At 50.0% G+C, this 6,000-nt stretch overlaps 1 long non-coding RNA gene across 1 annotated transcript in view; it reads right to left on the minus strand.

The window, feature by feature from the left end:
• Positions 1-5,134, minus strand: part of LOC310832725 — a 48,690-nt gene extending 43,556 nt beyond the window's left edge. Inside the window, exon 1 of the long non-coding RNA XR_014558368.1 lies at positions 4,803-5,134. This is a non-coding gene — a long non-coding RNA (uncharacterized lncRNA). The remainder of the gene's footprint in view (positions 1-4,802) is intronic.
• Positions 5,135-6,000: the final 866 nt, after the last annotated feature.

A 6,000-nucleotide genomic window follows, 5' to 3' on the forward strand; every position in this document is an offset into this window, starting at 1 on the left:
AATTACTTCATTTTTCTTTCATAACCCACTGAGGACATTTTCTGTAGTTGGCCCATCGCCTGCGCTTACCAGAGAGTTTGGTGGGATTCCCTCGCCCTCCTCCCCCACCGCGATCCTCTGCGCAGTTAAGCAAGCCCTATTTGCGTGGTGGGGGGTGGGGAGAGAGACCTGTGGGATCTACTTCCGGCAAATGACAACTGGGAAGGATATTATCCTAAGTGTAAGATCCTGCCCCAAGCGAGCCGCGAACACCCATGGATTTTGCCGGGCAAAAGAAGCAAGCGAGCGTTGAAACCAGTGAGGTATTTATTAGAGTTGTTTGTTTGGCTGGATCGTGTCGCAGGTATGCTTTGAGCACGAATAGGTACCGAGTCTGTATCTTCTTTATTTCTCACCAGCACCCGACAAACCCTTTCCTGAAAGTTAAAAATGAATTATGGGCAAAAGTTGTTTCCCCCCTTTTTTTCAGGCTGTGATCCTGAGCGCGCTTTCCTTGCGAATAGCAACCCCTGACCTCTGTGTGTTGTGGCGCTTATTTCCGGGGAAGCGAAGCTAGAATCGGGCACGTTTGTAGGTTCTCCCTTTCTCCGTAACAGCCTGGAATCGGGATAAAATTGTAAGGAAAGGGGTGTATTTTGGAAGAGGTGGGCTGGTCCCTACAGGGTCTGAGGCTTCTCTAGATGCTGGTTGACTTTGTCCACGTTTAATAAGGGACTCCTCCTTCTCCTCTCTTTGGTGAAAACAAAACAGAAAGATAACAAGACTAACATCTCGCTCAAACTGCCCTTCTCTTCCCCGCCCATAGACAGCAAACCAGAAATCGCGTTGCAAAAAGCCACGTAATCGGTCGCTTATTTACACGTGGGTTTAAAATGCGCGCGGGAGAGGGAATATTGGGATCTATCATTTTCAAATCAAGGCCTTGAGCAAGCAGGTGCCATCCTACCACTAAAAAGAACATCAACCTTGTTCCCAGTTTTAAAACTATTCCCCTTTTGCACTCCCTTTCCTCAAATCATTCCTTAGCACTAATTAATAATAATAATAATAATAATAATAATAATAATAATAATAATATCAATATGCCTGTTGTTATCATGGACCGTCGCTTGGTATTTGCGAAGAGTATTTTCTCCCCCTTTATAGCTGAGGTCCACCTCCTGTTCTGCACTATTGGGAGCAAGAGAGCTGAGAAGGAAGTTGGGGGTGATGGAGTTTAATTCAGGAAGAGGCAGCAGGAATATCAGCAAGGAGGCCAGGACTCCTGCACCTTCAATAGCTGGGTAGAAAATGGACTTTGGACAGCGGCAGCTTGCTACTAAAGGTGTAGGAGCCCCGGCCTCCTTGGTCTCTGCCCACCCTTGCTTGGTAACTGGGCTGGAGGAACAGAGCCTTAAATTGAACACCTTTACCTGGCTGTCATAAGCCCCTTGCAGAATCTGAATTTTACCAAAGAGTGACTGAATTGGCTTTGAGGTAGTGAGCTCCACAGCCCACCACGGGTCAAATCTGGCTTCTGATTTGGCTTTTGGCCCTTCTCTGTCTCACGCCCTTAGCAACAGGGTAGTAATGGTGCCCTACCTTGCAGGGTGGTTGTTTTGGATTAGTGACAGGATAATATGGATGGGGGAAATGAGAGGGTGAAAAATCTGCAGAAGCACTGTCTGGACCCTGTTCTGACTAGTACATCAACCTACTTGCACCCCATCTATATATATGGCTTTCTCTCTGTTATCCGGAAAGGAAAGGTTGTAGGTCAGGGGCAGAGAAGCTGCTCTGCCTGCAGGAGGTCCCAGGTTCGATCCCAGGCATCTCCCGATAGGAGAGGGAATGCCCCCTCTGCCCGAAGCCCTAGAGAGCCGCTGCCAGTCAGTGTTGGCAACATGGAGCTCAATAGATCATTGGTTTGACTCGGTATTAGGCGGTTCCCTATGATTTTTCTCGTGGGCTGCGGAGAAGAGAAGAGTGTGTGTGTGTGACAGACCATCTCAAAGACACGCATAAAGAGAATGTATTCTGTAAAAAGCGTGCCTACTTCTTGAGCCTTAAAAAACAAAACAAAACACGTACCGGGGTCAAGACAGGCAGGCTGGAGGAGCCACCCCCCAAGCCTCGCTCCTTTAAGGCAATAAATGTGCGGGCTTGTAATAATAACACCTTGGGGGGGCACTTGAAATGCACTCTGTCCATGTCCAGAGAAATCCGCTGCCTCGGTGCTCAACATCTTGCGGGGATGAGGTCTGGCTTTTTCAAACAGATCCCGGGGCTCAGGAAGCCTCTGCACTGGAGCAACTAAGTTAAAGGCACTGTAAACGGAAATGTTTACTGGCTGGCGGGTGGGAGGGAGGGGGAAGGCAAATAGTTCGCCACAGAGCAATCCTATGCGCGTCTATTTCAGAGAAAGCCCTGTTCAGTTCAATGAGACTTACTCCCCAGTAAGTGTGGTTAGGATCGTAGCCTCATCAGACTCAAACTGGATATTAGACGCTCAAAAGAAAGGAAGGAAGGAAGGAAGGAAGGAAGGAAGGAAGGAAGGAAGGAAGGAAGGAAGAAAGAAAGAAAGAAAGAAAGAAAGAAAGAAAGAAAGAGGTGGGGTTATCTGGCTGCTGCAAACAGCGCCCCCCAATCTCTCTGCTGTGAATTAAGGGTTGTATCGGGTGGGTGGGTGGGGCCAATGCCTTTTCACTTCCCCCCTTTCCGCTGCCGTTTTCATTTTTTGCTCATATTCATTATCCGCATCCTATTTATTATTAATTCCCTCCCCCGCTCACTCCAGTTCATTCCCTCCAAAATGTTCAGCATTAACTGTAAGCTCCTCGGGGCGAGAGCTAAGGCCATGCCACACGCGCGAGGCGCGAGGCTACCTCTCCCCCAAAAGAATATTGGGAGCTCTCGCTTGTTAAGAAGAGCTGGGAACTGTAGTTTGTTAAGTGTACTGGGTACTGTAGGTCTGTGCCTGGGGGAAACTACAGTACCGTCCTCAGGATTCTTTGAGAAAAGTCGCGTGCTTTGCGTGAACGATGGAGAGGTGAGCTAAGGCTCCTGTTGCTCCATAGATCTCGACCCGCCGAGTCGGGATGCTGCCCCAGTTGGGGACTGCGCTGGGGGATCCTGTGCGTGTCTGCGCGGAGTCGCTCCCCTCCCCCTTCTCTCCACGCCGCCGAGGAGCTGCGAAAGACTAGCTGGCCTTGCTGAGTCTCTCAGAAGCTGATTAGATGCGGCCATCTAGGGGTCAGGCGAGCACATGATTCCGCAGCCTGGGCAAGCGCGGCTGCTGCTCCCATCGCGGGCTTATAGGTCCTCTCCCACTTGAAGGGAGAAAAGGAGGGGGGGCGGAATAACTTCCCAGAATTTGGGGGACCTAAATGCTTCTCTCTATTTGTTTTTTTTTTTAAACTCCTTTGTCTTGTCGCTTTTTAATTGTGGACACTTCAAATTCCTGGCGCCAATAGGCTCTTGACCCAACTCTCTTTTCTCCCCACCCCGGCTCAATCAGGGGGCGAATCTGACAGACAGACGGCCAGACAGATAGCTCTCCTTGTCAACTGTCTGTGGAGTGGGAAGATTTGGCTGGGGCAGGGTGCGTGGGTGGGATCTTGAGGAGGTGGCGAGAGAGAAAGAGGTGCGCCTCTCCCCCCCAAAAAAAAATCCATTTCCAAACAAAGTAGCCTTTGCAAGCGATCGCCCTCTTGGCTCTGTTTTCTCCAACCCCCTAAGTAAATTCTTTCCCTCCAGGAAAAGACTAGGAAAGGCGGTGGGCAAATAACGCCGATCAATTGAAAATGGAACAAGGGGGCGAGAGATGAGAGAGCCAAAACTAATTTCATTGCTATCCATTTCTCATTTGGAACCAGTTTTTTGGGGCGCAATAGAAGAAAGAAAGTTCGCCAGCCAACTTTACGCATGACATGCAAGCGGGCGGGCGCCGGTGACAATTCGTTGGGTGCTTTTAATAGGTGGGGGACCATTTAACCCGCCGCCCCCCGCGCCTGTCTTATGGGATATGCTGCCGAGCTGATGTAGCTGTCAAGAGGTCAGGGCTGCGATCCTTACGCACGCTCACTTGGGAGTACAGTAGTAAGCTCTATGCAAGCGAAGTGGGACTTTATTCCGAATAAAGATGCGGAGAACCGGAAGGCAAAGTTGTGTTCCTAAGGACGGTCTGGGTAGCATTGGTGTTTAGAGGTAGACAAGTGGTTTGCGGATGTCACCCCAGGGGATTGCGGGGAGGGGAGGTGGGGAGAACCGCTACAGTATTTCCCAGGACTGCGATCCAGCAAAAAGTTACGCGTGGGAGTGTGGGATGTAGAAACCCATTTTTAAAAACAATAAAGGCCCCGAGTAAAACTGGGAGCTGTTCATTCAGAGTGCAATCCTGTACATGTCTACTCAGAAGTAAGTCCCGCTGAGCTCAAAGAGGCTTGCTTCCAGGTGAGCTTAATATAGGATTGCAGCTGGGAGCAAGTTCCAGTGGGGTCCAATCGGACTTACTTCTGAGTAGACATGGCACGAATGCGCTGCTGGAGACCATCTAGTTCAAAATCTTTAGGCTGGCGGTGGGAGTATTAATACTATCGGAGTTGCAGAAAAGTAAGAATGATTTAATAATTAATAATACATCCGGTGTGAACCGCGGCTGCGTTCACACGCGCACAAAAAGTGTTCCACGCTTTAGGCACCTTCCTCGCCTCTGCGACCTTTTCCCAAAAGCTTTTTAAAAAATAAAAATATTACGGATCGGCGCTCGCGCGAAACCTACCCTGAGGTATCTCTGAACGCGCGCCCCGCTGCTCGCTACTCACCCGAGGCTGCTTTGGCCGCGTTTTGCAGAGGGTCCGATTCGCTCCGCTATTACTTCCATTGCCCGGGATGAATCTTTCCATCTCCGCACCGTCCCGGAGGCCGAGACTGGGCTAGGAAACGAAGTCTTAAAGCGGCGATGCGCACCAGCTTGCCTCCATTTTTCTCAGACCCCCCCCCCCGCATGCCTCCCCCGCGTTATCTGTGCGCCCCACCCCTACCCCAAAGACTGGGAAGCCGCGAAATCTGCTCGTGGTCCAGGCAGCCCCTGCCTGGATCCACTGGGGGGGGGGAGCGCATGGCCCTTTCTCCCTTCTCTGGGTGGGCCCTACCCGAATCTCTTCAAAGGGTTTCTCTCCCTCCCTCCCTCTCTCTGGCTCTCTCTCCCCTCCCTTCTTCCTCCCTGAAATTAAATCGCGGGGGGGGGGGAGTGGAACATCGCGCTCGGGGTTTTGGAAAAGGAATGGATGTCATAAGAAACTATAATTTGGGGGGCAGGAAAGGGAAAAAAAGGAAAGGAGCAGCCCTTTGATGGATTAAATGGAATAATTACCGGTATATTCACCGTGTCCCTGTTCACCCCCACTTTCAAAATATTCCTCTTTGTAGGGGGCGGGCGGGAAAGGGGAACAGTTTTGGCCCTAGACCACTTAAGGGGTGAACTTCTGAAACCGCCTCGCACCTAATCAGCTAACCGAAGGTGTAAGCCTGCTGTCTTCAACGTTATTTACTCAGAAGTAAGTCACCTTGCGCTCAATGCTATTTACCCCAAGGTAAGCGTGATAAACTGGGTCTTCCCGAAGCCCAGGATTGTCCCCAGCGAGTGGCCTGATCCACAGAACGCGTCTACTCAGAAATACATTCTATCGGGTTATATACTCAGTGTAGACCCGATAAAATTTATGCATTTTATTTTGCAATTGGTCTACTCTGTGTAGGACTAACGCGTTGCACTCCAAGGGGATTTGCACCCAAATCCAAGGGGATTTCAGCCTAAAGCAGAATTTATTCGCCAGTTTCTTTCGCGACGAAGCTGTGACATTTACTAACACCTGAATTGCATTTTCTCGGAAGTAAACTGCTCCCAGAACAGTGCGATTCTACCGGAATTCTTGGGATTCTACCCCAAGAATGCCGCACTATAGATGCAGAATAGACGTGGAATAGGTTAGCATATTTGAGCTCCTTAATATGTTTATT

The sequence above is a fragment of the Podarcis gaigeae genome (genome assembly GCF_964106915.1).
Source record: "Podarcis gaigeae genome assembly, chromosome: 15".
Taxonomy (NCBI): Eukaryota; Metazoa; Chordata; class Lepidosauria; order Squamata; family Lacertidae; genus Podarcis; species Podarcis gaigeae.